The sequence below is a fragment of the Mercenaria mercenaria genome, chromosome 6 (genome assembly GCF_021730395.1).
Source record: "Mercenaria mercenaria strain notata chromosome 6, MADL_Memer_1, whole genome shotgun sequence".
NCBI classification, from domain to species: Eukaryota; Metazoa; Mollusca; class Bivalvia; order Venerida; family Veneridae; genus Mercenaria; species Mercenaria mercenaria.
In genome coordinates this window covers 45,784,027-45,802,036 of record NC_069366.1, presented here as the reverse complement: position 1 = coordinate 45,802,036, position 18,010 = coordinate 45,784,027, and positions in this window count along the sequence as shown.

Genomic DNA, 18,010 nt, shown 5'->3' with positions numbered 1-18,010 from the left:
TATTTGTCATTTAGTATGATCGGTCGCTGCATTGTTCTTTTTATATACAATTGACCAATAAGATTGTTTCTTGCACAACCGCACGACAAAGAAAACGCACTATTTATATGTTTAACCTCGTGACATCTTTGCGGCTGAAGGTTCAAGATAGATATAGGTCACTTAAAACCACATGATAACCTTTTTAACGCTTACCCTGCTAAATTTCTATAATGAACTTGTCCATCTTTCAATTTGGACAGTAACATTGAGTGTTAAAAGGGGTACTTACCAAAAAGGTACTGACTGAATGGCGAACAGTGCAGATCTTGATCAGACTGCACGGATGTGCAGGCCATCATGATCTACACTGGTCGCAAAGGCAGACTCAGTCGTGTCTAGCGTGATAAGGGATAACATATAAGTATAAAATTTATTCTACCGCTCAGAACATGATATTAACAATTCGCGGTTAACACAAAAAAAGCTGAATTGCTTTAAAAATGTCTCAGACCCTTTTCATTTGTATTTTTCTCGATTTATATACACGAGTAGAAGGAAGCAAACGATGAACACAGTAATATACAACTCGCTTCACCGAAAAAAAATCATTTACAAACGATATTAAATAATTAATGAGCGCAGATAATATTCATAACATAGATATATCTGCACACTATACGGAAACACCTGAAAGGTTGTATCAATTGAAAAGTTGTTCTGAAAAAAATGTAATGGGGAATGATAAACAAGGAGTGAACGTAAGGCAAAGAAATACATTTTTTTTGTTATGGCTCTCGTTTAACTAACGAAAAAATTAATTTAATATAGAAAGGAGAAAACATTCGTACGTTTTGGTACGTGCATAAAGAGCGGGTGAAAAAAGTAAAATAACACTGGCATATAGTGTTATCATATAATACATATATTACATATGCATTACCTTAAAAACAATAATGATGGCATATGCATATGACCAGAATATTAACTGTATAACGTTAAATGGCTACTAAGAACAATCTAGCATTTTTCTTTAGTGATTAAATCATTTTGACGAAAGAAAAGCCCCAACTGAGATTTGAAATGGTGATTAACTTGCATTTATATTATTCTTAGCAGGTATTTGAAAATCTGAATATCCAAACTTGCCAAAAGAAAACTTGTAAATTCCTTACCCCACCCTCATTCGTATACCAACCCTAAAAAATTGAAAAAGAAGAGCACGTAAAAAGAAAAGTGACATGCTTTTAAAACGTATTACACCTTACTAAGAAAGAGTGATGTTACAAAATTAATTAGTAAATTTATTCATCTTTGTTTCAATGATATAAATCCGACTTTGCAAAAAATCAGTGGTAAAAAATTCTAAGAAAATGGTATAACTGAATAATGGGAAATTACTTTATGCAATTTAATATAAGTATCATTATGTAAAGTAGACAATATTTTATCGTGATTTAAGACATCTAAAACCAATTTGAGACTGGAAGTATATTCATTTCTACATTATAAAAGTAGCACACTTAAAAACAGTATTGACCAGATTCTTTTCAATGGTTCGAGCGCAAGCCAACAAAAACAAAAGATGTCAAAATTCTGTCTTATCTCATATCTTTGTCTTACTCGTTAACTGATTTGTGCTACCAAATTTGTACGTCTAAATGTGAAACTAAAGTAAAAAGCACTATGGCACTGAAAAGTGGAATAAAAGAATAAATATATTAAGCAGAAACAATCAATTAATCAAATCAGCACAAGAAAAGCACTTAAGTTTTATTTTATTTGTAGTAGATAATCATGCTATTTCATGTTTCATTTAATGGCATTGTCGAATATACAAAAATAAATACCACATAAGATCTACATATATTGACATGCAACGATTTTACTAAAGAAGCATGAACACATAAAAGATTAAACGGCTTTATAAATAATAATCAAATGAAAAATTCATATTTATGCGACGATTCTACATCATTTGGATGCTAATACGTACTTATTCAAACATAAAAGAGACATTTTCGTATAGTCAGAAATCGACATAAAACAAAACCTTACATAACAAAACAAAAATAACAGAGGTAAAACAATGTATCAAATGTATAGATTACTGACCTGTTCATAACACAATCAAGAAATATTTTTTAGAAGATGGTCGGTGCAGTGTTGTCGCAAATTACGTGTAAATTTGGTAACTGTTTGCGCTTTGAAGGTCTGTTATTACGAAAGGGAACCATAAATATACATAAAAATATGTCTTAAACTGGTTAACATGGTGTTTAAAGGTCAAGGTGAAATGTCTATATATCAATATGAATGACTTGTGACTAGGTATAGTGCCTTTGATTTTCAAGGCGATCCATCAATGCATGAGTTAAAAGCATGGTTAAACTTTGCGATACCGCGTGGGGAGTGGGAGTGGGTGGGGGATAAAAATACTGGTAAAAAGAAAAGTCTTCTGAAAATCATAAAACTTAATTGAATGAAACAGTTCCAAGGCAAGTGCCAACAGTCTGTGATTTCTAATTTAATTTTATCATTGCCAATATGACCAACACAGTCTAAACATATTATTTATTTAAGAGTTCAAGAAGTAGTTCAATATAAAATTGTAAGCCAATGTCAGAGGCACTAGATTCTTTTACATGCAGGGAGTATAACAGGGTTGATGCATGCATGCTATCTCGGTTTAAAGTTTCAATCAAAGGACCATTAGTTATATCAGTGAAAGGTCAGTGGATGGGAACCTGTGACACCTGCATTGCAAGTTTAGTGACTACCTACTGGACCAAGAAACCGCTCATTATCGTCAAGCCAAATAATGGCCGACATTTTCCTGTTTAAATCAAGTCTATACAATAAGACAAATATCTTCAGAAAAGATGAAACTAGTAGTCTACTGAAGTTGAAATTAAGTTGTTTTTCATTTCTTTTATTAATTGAATACTTTTAGTTGCTAGCAATAAAAAGTATTAACTATACAATGATTCATTAAACCTTACCCTGCTTCATGTCCATAGTGACTTTGTCCATCATTCAAAATTTAGATTCTGTCACTGAAAGCTTTGTCGTGTCACTCAGCGTTGCACAAGACACAGAGAGGAATTAGATGTGTGTCCAAATAGATTTAAGATGTATGCAAGTACACGAATTGGGAGGCACTTATTGTGTAGCTGGTACTGTCGCCCTTTGCCATCGTACTGTCGTCGTGTTATCGCTATCGTACTGTCACGCTTCGCCAACGTGCTCTCGCGCTTCGCAATCGTACCATCGTACCTTCGCGCTTCACGTTCACAGAGATGAGGCGCTGGCCCTAACGAAACATCATAACTTCGTTTTAGTGTCTTGCATTTCAGAACACTACGGACGTAACACACTGCAAATTCTCCCATGTAACTACATTATTTACATACGCAAAATATATCACTGTGATGAGAAACTAGAACAAAACATTTTTGTAAACATGTTTCAAGGTAACGAAGATGCAAAATTAGAAACAGCTGCAAATTAACTAATTAATTATCACAGTACAAAAAAGTAGTTACGATCTCTTTGTATATCGAAACAAAATGACTACAAATATTATAATGACCACGCCAAATTAAACAATATCATTTTCAAAACGTATACATAATAATTTTGCACCAACATTACTATTCATGAAACCTTTAAAAAAAATTAATATATCTCTTTCCCTTTCGTAAATTAGGTTGCCTAAACATTATGGTATATTTGCAGAAATACCTTATGTTACCAACGTATATTAGCACGCAAATGAAAGAATTTTTTGTTTAAAATGTTTATAAAGATAGATGATACGTTCCAAGAACAGTTATCAACCCTTACTTGGTTTTTATTTCTGATCCTTTTATATAATAGAGTTCCGATTTATTCATTGGCTCTAATGGGCGCGGGACGTGTACCTTTCATGAACTGACTCAGCTATTGTTTAGCTAAGGTGTGCTCTATTTTCATATTTATTACAAATATCACATCAGTCTTTTGGTACTTGTGACGGTCGTAAAATTTCTCCAAACACCTTGACTTGTTGCTGTTATTGTTTTCGGAACTATCGTCTACTGTTCCGATAAGGGGAAATAACACTGTGTCAGAGTGATCGGAATAAGTCAAACCGAGTATGTCATTATTTTGCTATATAATACTGCCAGAGGCTCTCCTTAGGATTTGTTTTACTAAAAGTCATGACATACGACTTTTTATAAAAAAAAAAAGGAGATAATTTCAATTTTATATAAAAACCATGAACGAGTTACTAAAATGTTTTCGCATCTTGCATTGGCTCTAGTGGGCGTGGGAGGTGTTACACTTTTCATACCTCTCATGAACTGACAGTCAACTCGAATCAGCAGAAGCTGCTATTGGTTAGCTTAGGTACACTCTACTTTCATATTTACTACATCTGTCATAACATCAGTCTTTCAGTACTTGTGATGGTCGTAAAATGTTTCCAAATACCTCGACTTATTGCTGTTATCATTTTGGTTCTTCTCCATCCAGGACTATTGTACTGTTCCGATAAAGGGAAATAACACTGTGTCGGAGTGCAAGGGAGGCCGTGATCTGAATAAGTCAAACCGAGTCTGTTATATCTTCGCTATATAATACTGTCAGAGGATCTCCTTACGGATTTGTTTTACAAAAAGTCATGATATACGACATTTTATATAAAAAAAGAGCATTTTAATTTTATATAAAAATCATGAACGTTGCTGAAATGTTTACGCGTCTTGCATTGTAATTTGTCTAGGTTTTCTTATTTTTTGTTGATGTTACAGCTGCATGTCCTTGCATTAACATGTCCTTTCCTGTTGTATAACAATATGAGTCATTTTGAACATCTACAAAACTGCACTTTAGTTGCTGATTTAACAATGTTTTTTTACTAAATTTTGGATGTTAAAGTGTAGTAACATTGCGAAATTGTTGTGTCTTCTATTCTGATGTTTTCACCTCAAAGTTTGTCAGCTGGGGTGTGATTCAGCAGCGAAAACATGTGTAATATGTAAATCCACTCTGTTCCCACTTATTTATAGAAGTTTTTTTTTCTTTTTGTGGGTTTTTGGTGCGCATGGCAAAGTCAAGATTTTAAGATTTTAGGAACTACTACATACTTTTTATTTCCGCTTTTTAGCGATAACAACATATATAACAAGAATTTATTTATTTATTTATTTATTTTGGTTTAACGACGCACCAACACGGTATAGGTTATATGGCGCCAAACAGGAATACAAATGTTGGTTCCACATCTCATTTACATCGAAATAAAAGCATGAGGTATGGAATCAAAATTTGCATACCTGCTGGAATCACAGAGTTACTGCAAAACCAAGTGTTAAGACCCTATAGGTCGCCTCATGCAAGGGTAAGGCAGTGGTTCCAATTCTTTTCATACATAGATCGTCCCAGAACCACATGGGGCTATATAACAAGAAACATGTATAATGTATGATAGTTAATAATAAGAAATATACATACATCTATTTTTAACAAATATCATGGATAGTTGACTGTAAAGTAAAGTGTTTATTTACATGTACGATGAATTGTTGAAGTATCGTTTTACGCAGTCATATCTCAGAACAAAATGATGGATTCTTAAAGTAAAGTCACAAAGTACACATATTTTCAACTCAGCAAAAGCTTACTACAATTGATAGACAAGAAAATAAAGGTAGTATTGTTTTCCACAATAAACACATGAATAAAGAAAACATTAATTATCAGAACATCTTTCCACGTGATGTATACAATGAAGATACTTCAATATTAAAGGTTATCGAAACGAAATATAAGCTTTTAGAGGAGGTAGTACTAATAATGTTAACTTGCACTTATATTTTTGAAAATCTGAATATCCAAATTGGCCTAAAGAAAACTTGTAGGACAAAATTACCCCACTCCATTCGTAAACTGAAATGGAAGAGCACGTACAGTACACAGAAAAGTGACATGCATTAAAACGTATTACACCTTACTAAGATAGACTGATGTTACAAAATTAATTAGTAAATTTATTTATCTTTGTTTCAATGATATAAATCTGACTTTGCACGGTAACTGAATAATGGGAAACAACTTTATTCAACTTAATATAAGTATCAATTTTTTCTGTACGTAATATATTTTATTGTGATTTAAGACATCTAAAAACTTGAGACTGGAAGTATATTCATTTCTTCATTATAAAAGTAGCGCACCCAAAAATAGTATTGACCAGATTCTTTTCAATGGTGCGAGCGCAAGCCAACAAAAACAAAACAAAAACAAATGATATGGATTATAAACAAAACGTCTGCATTATGTAAAAGCCCTGTCTTATCTCATATCTTTGTCTTTTTGTCTTACTCGTTAACTGATTTTTGTTCCAAAACCTAGTCTATCAAATTGGTACGTCTAAACATATCGCTGTTTGGGGAAACTAAAGTACAAAGCACTTTTGCAACAAGTGTCAAGGTAACTAAGATACAAAATTAGAAACAAGCAGAAACAATCCATTAATCAAATCAGCACAAGAAAAGCACTTAAGTTCTATTTGTAGTAAATAATCATGTTCTTTCATATCTAATTTAATGATATCCTAACAAAATTTATATACAAATAAATCACGCATAAGATCTACATATATTGACATGCAACGATTTCACTAAAGAAGCATGAACACATAAAAGATCAAACGGCTTTATCAATAATAACCAAATGAAAATTCATATTTATGCGGCGATTCTACATCAGTTGGATGCTAATACGTATGTTCACAGAAAAAAGGGACATTTTTATATAGTCACAAATCGACAAAAATAAGAACAAACCCTTACATAACAAAAACAAAAATAACAAAGGTAAAACATTGTACCAAATGTATAGATTACTGACCTGTTCATAACACAATCAAGAAATATCTTTTAGAAGATGGTCGGCGCAGTGTTGATGCAAATTATGTGTAAATTTGGTAACATCTCTGTTATTACGAGTTTTACAAGATTCATGAAAAGGAACCATAAATATACGGAAAAATATGTCTAAAACTGAAAAATGATTATGGTGTTTGAAGGTCAAGATAAAATGTCAATATATCAATATGAATGACTTATGACTAGGTAAAATGTCTATGATTTTCACTTGATAGATAGTCAGGGCATAAACAATATAGCCCCAGATCATTTGATCATGGGGGCATAAAAATACTGGTAAATAGAAAAATCTTCTGAAAATCATAAAACTCAATTGAATGAAACAATTTCAAGGCAAGTGACAACAGTCTATGATTTCTAGTTTAATTTTATCATTGCCACTGTGACCAACACAGTCTAAACATACAGTTGAACTTCAATGGCTCGAACTCGGATCTTTCGAACACCCGGGATCGCTCGAAATCTTCGCCCGGTCCTGAATTTATTCCTTCTTTATTCTATGTAGTTCTACCTCGGATCGCTCGAACTTCGAAAATTCGAACTCTCGAACTCATTTTGTGGTCCCCTTGGCTTAATTACAGTGATAATTACACCTTTTCAGTCGAACAGACAATTTATCGCCGGAATGGCTTGTGTTTACAAAGTTTTTCACACCTTTGCCTGACATTCGCCAAGCTTCCCCTTTAAAAGATCCGTGCGTAATTTTCACACGCTTATGTAATTAGCTTCGGTATGCGACAAACAAATTAAACAAAGTGACTTTCGTTCACTGCAATGCTTTAATGAGCTTTGATTTATACGAATAAAATTATTTAAAATAATTGATCAGTGTCGGTCTTTATTTTTTTCTGCATAAAATCGGGAGATCCGATGTCGGCTTTCATATACTGCTTTAGCATTGCTGAACAACTTAGTAAAGGACCCGGAAACGGGAGGATAGCAAAGTCGGCTACTGGAAAGCAATATATTGGATTATATTTGTACTGAACTATGATTCATAAAGGTTTGCTATTCATGACTTTCTATTTGACGCTGTCTTCACCAAAATTCTTATAATTATATTAGTGTTTTATCTGTGTTTTATTTTCGTATCTATGTCATGTTTGAAAATAAATAATAAGGCTTATTTCAGCGTTCGGTTTTTTTATCATCTTATCGTACACACATTTAGGTACAATATGACAATATATTACGATGTAAGGTTTGTAACACATCATGCCCTCGAATTCCCAAATTCAAGATGGCCGCCAACTGGATGGCTCGAACAACGGAAAACTCGAAGTAATTTCCACAGGACCCTCGAGTTCGAGCCATCGAAGTTCGACTGTATTATTTTTTAAGAGTTCTAGAAGTAGTGCAATATAAAGTTGTAACGCCAGTGTCAGAGGCACTCGTTTCTTTTACATGCAGGGAGTATAACAGGGTAGATGGATACATATTATCTCATCAAAGGACCATTAGTTATATCAGTGAAAGGTCAAAGAATGGAACCGGAACCCGTGACACCTGCATTACAAGTCTAGTACCTACTGGACCAAGAAACCACTCCTTATTTCGCCAAATAATGGCCAACTTTTTCCTGTTTAAATCAAGTCTATACAATAAGACAAATATCTTCAGAAAGGATGAAACTAGCAGTCAACAGAAGTTGAAATTAGGTGGTTTTTCATTTCTTTTATTAATTGAATACTTTTAGTTGCCAGCAACAAAAAGTATTAACTATACAATGTCTCATTAACCCTTACCCCGCTTCATTTTCATAGTGACTTTGTCCATCATTCTTAATTTAGATATTGAAACTTATTCTTTGTAGGGTTGTAGTTTATTACACAAAAGAGAAAAAATGTCAGAAACCCTCTATAATGTAAAATTCAGTGTGTACTAGTTATAAGATGAAATAGTATTTTAACGGTATTTCTTATCGTATTTATTAAAAATACTTATTATATTCATTTAGACATACCAATATACTTGCTAAATATACTGACCGATACATACCTTTAAAACTCTAAGCAATGTGATTCAGGATAAATGCATTGTCATGTAACTTAGCGTTGCACAAGACACAGAGTGGAACTAGATGTGTGTCCATAGAACACTGATGTCCGGACTTTCTGTCACTGTACATGGTTTCATGACTCTAGGAAGATATATGCAGTACTTAATATGTTTTCTAACCAAGTCAGTGACCATAAAACTGGTAAGGCGGAATGAAATCCCAAGCAAAACACCATGTGCAAATCTTCACATGCTATATAGCCATCCTCAAACGTTTATGACTCTAGGGCAAATATGTTTTTAGATGAATGGGGCACACACTTTTATGCTCTAAATCCAAAACAATTCCGACTCCCGGCGGAATATTTTAAGATGTATGCAACACGAACTGTGAGCCTTTTCACCCGGTGTAGGACCATAAGGCTGGTCTGGCTGAGTGAAATCCCACAAAAATATCAGGTGCATAACTCCAACAAGCTATACAACAATCCCCAAATGTGTATGACTCTAGGTCAAATGTTCTTATCTTGTATTATTTCTTGTGCATTTGTAAGGGTGTAAACCTCATATGGGCCTCTGGCAAATTCGTGAGTCGCGCTAGCGAATCCTGGATGATTTAAGTTTATACTCATATAAACGCACAAGAAATAAAATTTAGTCTTTATATTTACATTTTTACAGTACAGTAGTTAATATGTTATCAGAAAATATTGGGGTTCTTTCTGTTAATATTAGAAAATCATATTAAAGACCCTGCACTATCTTTCTTTAAAAAATAGAAAAGCCCAAAAGACCCGTCCACATTAAATCGTAATACGTCTTCCTGATAAAAAAAACAACATTTCTTGATTTCAAATCAAAATATTTTTAAATCAAATGAGCCTCGCAGTCGGTTTTGATCTTTACGGTGAAAAAAAGTTTAGCTACTATTGTACGTTGGTGTCTAAATATGAATTGCCGATTTTTCAAAGAATTTTGAGAACGAAGTTTTCTTTTCAGATGGCACGTACAATCTCGCTGAGAGAATCCGCTTTGATAGTACTGCACCATTGTTGCTTGCATGAAAATAATCGTTATTTTGATTTTTATAGAAAGTACTTGGAGAATGTTAATATTTTCATATAAACAAACTGATTGATGCAATAATATCAAAGGCGGCCATTCCCTCGAGACTGCTCGCGCGATCTAACTTCATTCATCGGCAAAAGAATATCACGACTATGTGATTTTCATCGAATCTGAGGATATGTAGAACTAAAATCAGGAACTGTATCATTATCGGAAGGTGAAATATAGTTTAACGTGGGCGGGCCTTTTTTCGCTGTCCTATCTAGATGTTGTAAAGATCGATAGCCTGACATTAATTTCGATTGAAAAAGTGCCTAGTTTCAAGGTACTTTGAAAATATTAATGTAAAGACTGGATGTATTTTTTTTTTTTTTTTTTTTGCATTCAAACAGTATAAACTACATTGTGCATCGTCCAAGTATCTTTAGTGCGATCATGTCCCAGTGTTATTTATAGCGCGAATGTAAAATAGTACGATGGTGAAGCGCGACAGTACGACGAACTGCCACCATGGTACTGTCGCCCTTTGCCATTGTACTGTTGCGTTATCGCTATTGTACTGCCGCGCTTCGCCAACCGCAATCGTACCATCGTACATTCGCGTTTCGCGTTTATAGGGAGCAGGCACTAGCCCTAACGGAACGCCATAACTTTCAGTGTCTTGCATTTCAGAACACTACGGACGTAACACACTGCACATTCTCCCCTGTAACTCCATTGTTTACACACGCAAGATATGTCACTGTGATGAGAAACTAGGGTAAACATGGTTCAAGGTAATGAAGATGCAAAATTAGAAACATCTGCACATTAACTAATTAATTATCACAGTACAAAAATGTAGTTGCAATCTTTTTGTATATCGAAACAAACTGACTACGAACATTTAAAAGACCTTGTTGCTTTAAGCATTGTGATTTTCAAAACTTATACATAATAATTTTGCACCAACACTATTAAGCTTGAAATCTTTTTAAATTATTAATTTTAATGTATCTCTTTTAAATGAGGTTGCCAAAATATAACGGTATATCTGCAGAAATAATTTGTATTACCAACGTATATTAGCACGCAAATGAAAGAATTATACTGTTTAAGATGTTTTTCAAGATAGCTGTTACCACTCGTTAACTGTTATCAACACTTACTTGGTTTCTATTTCTGATTCTTTTAGATCATAGAGTTTACTCTAGTGAGCATGGGTGGTGTTACACTTTTCATATCTCTCACGAACTGACTCAATCAATTCGAATCAGCTATTGTTTAGCTTAGGTGCACTCTACTTTCATACTTACTACAACTACTAGTATCATAACATCAGTCTTTCAGTACTTGTGATGGTCGTAAAATGTTTCCAAACACCTCGACTTATTGCCGTTATCATTTTGGTCCTTCTCCATCAGGGACTATTTTCTACTTTTCCGATAAGGGGAAATAACACTGTCGGAGTGCAAGGGAGGCCGTGATCGGAATAAGTCAAACCGAGTATGTCATTATTTTGCTATATAATACTGCCAGAGGCTCTCCTTAGGATTTGTTTTACAAGAAGTCATGACATACGGCTTTTTATAAAAAAAAAAAGGAGATAATTTCAATATTATATAAAATTCATGAACGAGTTGCTGAAATGTTTTCGCATCTTGCATTGTAATATGTCTAGGTCTTCTTATTTTTTGTTGATGTTTCAGCTGCATGTCTTTGCATTAACATGTCCTTTCCTGTTGTATAACAATATGAGTCATTCTGAACATCTACAAAACTGCACTTTAGTTGCTGATTTAACAATGTTTTCCCCTAGAGTCTGGATGTTCAAGTGTAGTAACATTGCGAAATTGCTGTGTCTTCTATTCTGATGTTTTCGCCTCAAAGTTTGTCAGCTGGGGTGTGTTTCAGCAGCGAAAACATGTGTTATGTGTAAATCCACACTGTTCCCACTTATTTATAGAAGTTCCTTTTTCTTTTTGTGGGATTTTGGTGCGCATGGCAAAGTCAAGATTTTAAAATTTTAGGAACTACTATATACTCTCTATTTCTGCTTTTTAGCGATTACAACATCTATAACAAGAATTTATTTATTTATTTATTTATTTATTTATTTGGGTTTAACCGCGCACCAACACAGTATAGGTTATATGGCGCCAAACAGGACTACAAATTTTGGTTCCACATCTCATTTACATCGAAATAAAAACATGAGGTATGGAACCAAAATTTGCATACCTGCTGGAATAACAGATTTACTGCAAAACCAAGTGTTATGACCCTATTAGCCGCCTCTTACGATCATGCAAGGATAAGGCAGTGGTTCCAATTCTTTTCATACATAGATCGTCCCAGAACCACATGGGCTATATAACAAGAAACATGTATAACGTATGATAGTTAATAATAAGAAATATACATACATCTATTTTTTTAACAAATATAATGGATAGTTGACTATAAAGTAAAGTGTTTATATGCATGTACAATTAATTGTTAAAGTATCGTTTTACGCAGTCATATCTCAGAACAAAATGATGGATTCTTAGCGACATAAAGTAAAATTATTTTCAACTAGGTAAATAACCCAGGAAAGGCTTACTATATATACAGTTGATGGGCAAGAAAATAAAGGTAGTATTGTTTTCCTAAATAGACATATGAATAATGAAAACATTAATTATCAGAACATCTTTCCACGTGTCGTATACAATGAAGATGCTTCAGTATTAAACCTGGAATCTTAAAGGTTATCGTAACAAAATATAAGCTTGTAGAGCAGGTAGTACTGATAATGTTAACTTGCATTTATATTATCCTTAGCAGGTAGTTGAAAATCTGAATATCCAAATTGGCCTAAAGAAAACTTGTAGGACAAAATTCCTTACCCCACCCACATTCGTAAACTGAAAAGGAAGAGCACGTAAACAGAAAAGTGACATGCATTAAAACGTATTACACTCTACTAAGATATACTGATGTTACAAAATCAATTGGTAAATTTATTCATCTTTGTTTCAATGATATAAATCTGACTTTGCAAAAAATCAGTGGTAAACAATTCTAGGAAAATGGTGTAACTGAATAATGGGAAACAACTTTATGCAACTTACTATAAGTACAATTTATGTAAAGTAGACAATTTCTGTACGTAATATATTTTATTGTGATTTAAGACATCTAAAAACAATTTGAGACTGGAAGTATGTTCATTTCTACATTATAAAAGTAGCGCACCCAAAAATAGTATTGACCAGATTCTTTTCAATGGTTCGAGCGCAAGCCAACAAAAACAAAACAAAAACAAATGATACGGATTTTAAACAAAACGTCTGCATTATGTAAAAGCCCTGTCTTATCTCATATCTTTGTCTTTTTGTCTTGCTCGTTAACTGATTTTTGTTCCAAAACCTAGATTATCAAAATGGTACGTCTAAACATGTCGCTGTTGGGGAAAACTATATAAAGTACAAAAGCACTTTTGCAACAAGTGTCAAGGTAACTAAGATACAAATTTAGAAACAAGCAGAAACAATCCATTAATCAAATCAGCACAAGAAAAGCACTTAAGTTCTATTTGTAGTAAATAATCATGTTCTTTCATATCTAATTTAATGATATTCTAACAAAATTATATACAAATAAATCACACATAAGATTTACATATATTAAAGAAGCATGAACACATAGAAGATCAAACGGCTTTATAAATAATAATCAAATGAAAATTCATATTTATGCGGCAATTCTACATCAGTTGGATGCTAATACGTATGTTCACAGATAAAAGGGACGTTTTCATATTGTCACAAATGGACAAAAATAATAACAAACCCTCACATAACAAAAACAAAAATAACAGAGGTAAAACATTGTACCAAATGTATAGATTACTGACCTGTTCATAACACAATCAAGAAATATCTTTTAGAAGATGGTCGGCGTAGTGTTGATGCAAATTATGTGTAAATTTGGTAACATCTCTGTTATTACGCTTTTTACAAGATTCATGAAAAGTTATAAGATGTACACAGTTTATAAAAATAGTATTTTAACGGCATTTCTTATTGTATTTATTAAAAATACTTACTATATTCATTTAGACATACCAATATACTTGCTAAATATACTAACCGACACATACCTTTAAAACTCTAAGCAATGTCATTCAGAATGAAAGCATTGTCATGTAACTCAGCGTTGCACAAGACACAGAGTGGAACTAGATGTGTGTCGATAGAACACTGATGTCCGGACATTCTGTCACTGTACATGGTTTCATGACTCTAGGAAGATATATGCAGTACTTAATATGTTTTCTAACCAAGTCAATGACCATAAAACTGGTAAGGCGGAATGAAATCCCAAGCAAAACACCATGTGCAAATCTTCACATGCTATATAGCCATCCTCAAACGTTTATGACTCTTGGGCAAATATGTTTTTAGGTGAATGGGGCACAAACTTTTATGCTCTAAATCCAAAACAATTCCGACTCCTGGCGAAATATTTTAAGATGTGTGGAACACAAACTGTGAGGCTTTTCACCGGGTGTGTACCATAAGGCTGGTCTGGCTGAGTGAAATCCCACAAAAATATCAGGTTTATAACTCCACATGCTATACAACAATCCCCAAATGTGTATGACTCTAGGTCAAATGTTCTTATCTTGTATTATTTCTTGTGTATGTGTAAGAGTGTAAACCTCATATGGGCCTCTGGCAAATTTATGAGTCGCGCTAGCGAATTCTGGATGATTTGCAACTTTATACTCATATAAATGCACAAGAAATAAAATTTAGTCTTAATATTTACATTTTTACAGTAGTTAATATTTAACCATAAAATATTGGGGTTCTTCCCGTTAATATTAGAACCTTGGACTATTTTACATTAAAAAATAGAACATCCCAGAAGACCCGTAATACGTATTCCTGATTAAAAAAACAACATTTCTTGATTTCAAATCAAATTTTTTTTAAATCAAATGAAACTCGCAGTCGGTTTTGATCTTTACCGTGAAAAAAGGAGTTTTAGCTACTATTGTACGTTCGTTTCTAAATATGAATTGCCGAATTTTCAAAGAATTTTGTGAACGAAGTTTTCTTTTCAGATAGCACGTACAATCTCGCTGAAAGAATCACCTTTGATAGTACTGCACCGTTGTTGTTTGTATGAAAATAATAGTTTTTAGTTTTTTCCTTTTTGGTTGCGGGTTTATCCCGCTACCAAAGTTAAGTGTATTTCTGACAATCATGTAGCATCTTTATTTGATTCCAAATCACACCCAAAGGATGATCATGTGCTACACAAAGTAGTCCCATTCATGAACAATGCGGATGAATTATCAATGATCAAGCAGTTCTTATTCATCCCCTATCCATTCACCCTGGCCATTTAGATTATATAAGATCTGTATGGCGTACCGTTAGGGTCGAAAATGCCGATTTAGCTTTAAGACAATTCGATTTAGTACGACCCAGGGTCGGACATATTCCAATTAGTATGACCCTGGTTGAGAATTAGCTTAAAGCTATTTCATTTAGTACGACCCTGGGTCAGATAATTTCAATTTGTATGATACTAAATCGAATTAGTACGACCCTGAATTAAGACAAATCTATTTAGCTTTAAGACAATTCGAATTAGTACGACCCTGGGTCGGACATATTCCAATTAGTATGACCCTGGGTCAGACATATTCCAATTAGCTTTAAGCTAATTCCGAAATAGTATGACCCTGAATTAAGATAAATCTATTTAGCTTTAAGACAATTCGAATTAGTATGACCCTGGGTCAGACATATTCCAATTAGCTTTAAGATAATTCGGAATTAGTATGACCCTGAATTAAGATAAATCTATTTAGCTTTAAGACAATTCGAATTAGTACGACGCTGGGTCGGACATATTCCAATTAGTATGACCCTGGGTCGGACATATTCCAATTAGCTTTAAGACAATTCGCAATTCGGAATTAGTATGACCCTCAATTACAGCAGCCATCTTTAGTACGACCCTGGGTCGGACATATTCCAATTAGTATGACCCTGGGTCGGACATATTCCAATTAGCTTTAAGCTAATTCCGAAATAGTATGACCCTCAATTACGGCAGCCATCTTTAGTACGACCCTGGGTCGGACATAGTTACAATTAGTATGACCCTGGGTCGGACATATTTACAATTAGTATGACCCTGGGTCGGACATATTCCGATATGTCTGACCCTGGGTCGTACTAAATATGAAATAGCTTTAAGCTAATTCCGAACCTGGGTCATACTAAATATGATATGTCCGACCTTGGGTCGTACTAAATGAAATAGCTTTAAGCTAATTTTCAACCAGGGTCATACTAATTGGAATATGTCCGACCCTGGGTCATACTAAATCGAATTGTCTTAAAGCTAAATCGGCATTTTCGACCCTAACGGTACGCCATAGATCTGTCAATGATTAGGTATTCCAACCCATGGTTACATCACTGACTTCCAGCTGTTCATGTTAGGTCAGGCAGAGTTTATCTTAGATATGAGGCACATTAGTATTTGTTTCTTATACATGTATATTTATAGATTGGCATTTAAAATGAAAATAAATCTAGCAAAACCTCGCAACCACCAGACATCTCAAGGCTTTGATTATAGAAAGTACTTGGAGAATGTTAATATTTATATTAACCAGTTATAAGATTTTTTCTATTTTGCTCATGATCTGCAGATTCAAAATTAAGTTCTCAACTTGGAATTCCAACTCGAAACTCAATCTTACTCGAAACTTGAACTTCCCAGCTATATAGTACCTCGAAATTCGAATAGAATTCGAAGTTTTTAATTCGAGACTGTATGAAATGAAAATACCATTAAACTGAACATTCTTGTACACCGTTTCGAAGTGAAAATAAAAGCAAAATTAATATGAGGGTTTAAAAAAACGAGTTCTAACCAGTAGTTCCTCAGATCTTAAAATCTGGACTTTGCAATGCGCACCCAAAAAAAAACAAGTAAATTTATGTTCTCTTATGAAATAAATTGTTTTAATTTTGGTGGGTATCGTCTTGTCTAACATAACGCCTCACTGCTAATCCGCACCTGTATTTGTATTTATAGTCGTATCAGTTCAAATACTAGTCTGACAAGTTTTAATCCCACGGGATTTTCATGGGCAAATTTAGTGCAGTGACAAGTACATTCTTTATCGGAAATCCGTAGAGGACAGATCGTTTACAAAAATTTAAAGAAGATTACGACGGAAAACTGCAGCGCTACTATTTTGAGAATTCACAACTGAGATGAGTATACATTATATATTTTCTTTAGATGTCTGCGCTTATAATTTTGATTGCTGAACTTTCTGTTTATACGGCATATTGAATATGTCCCCTGGAAAGTAATGGAGACACGTGTTCATCGTACAATCAGCAAGATATTGGTTATTTGGTTTTATTCAATCACTGACTGAATCAGTCTGAAGTGGATTTTAGTTATAAAAATAAATAAATAAATAAATAAATAAAATTAACAGACATAGTGAGCTGACAAATACTCACAGGTAAAACATGGGCGTGGTCGAGCGTTTTTGTTTTTTTTTTGTTTGCATGTACATGCGCAAAAATGCAGTACGTAAGTTTCTGTACATTATTCTCGGTCATTATTATTTATGGACTTTAATCATATGTACAATATGCATGTACTGGTTTCACCCGAGGTGTTTTGAGGTTTATGCATTTCTAATGTACATTGTTGCGGAAATATTTTGTAACATGATTTAGTATCGCTGGGATTAAGGCATCGCCTACAGTGGCAGCCATTTGACTCAAAATTTTACATGCAAATTTTCATAAAAATAAAAGATGACTAAGTGGTAACTATAAAGTCAATAAATTTGTCATAATTATGTTTTAAATATCTATGTGAACATATGCAAGTAGAAGGATGTGCATTTCACTACCTGTATTATGCCTTTATTCGATATTTTTATGACAAAATTTTGCAATTTTATCTGCAGTCAAACTCAATATATATTCAATACATTTCAAAGATAATTA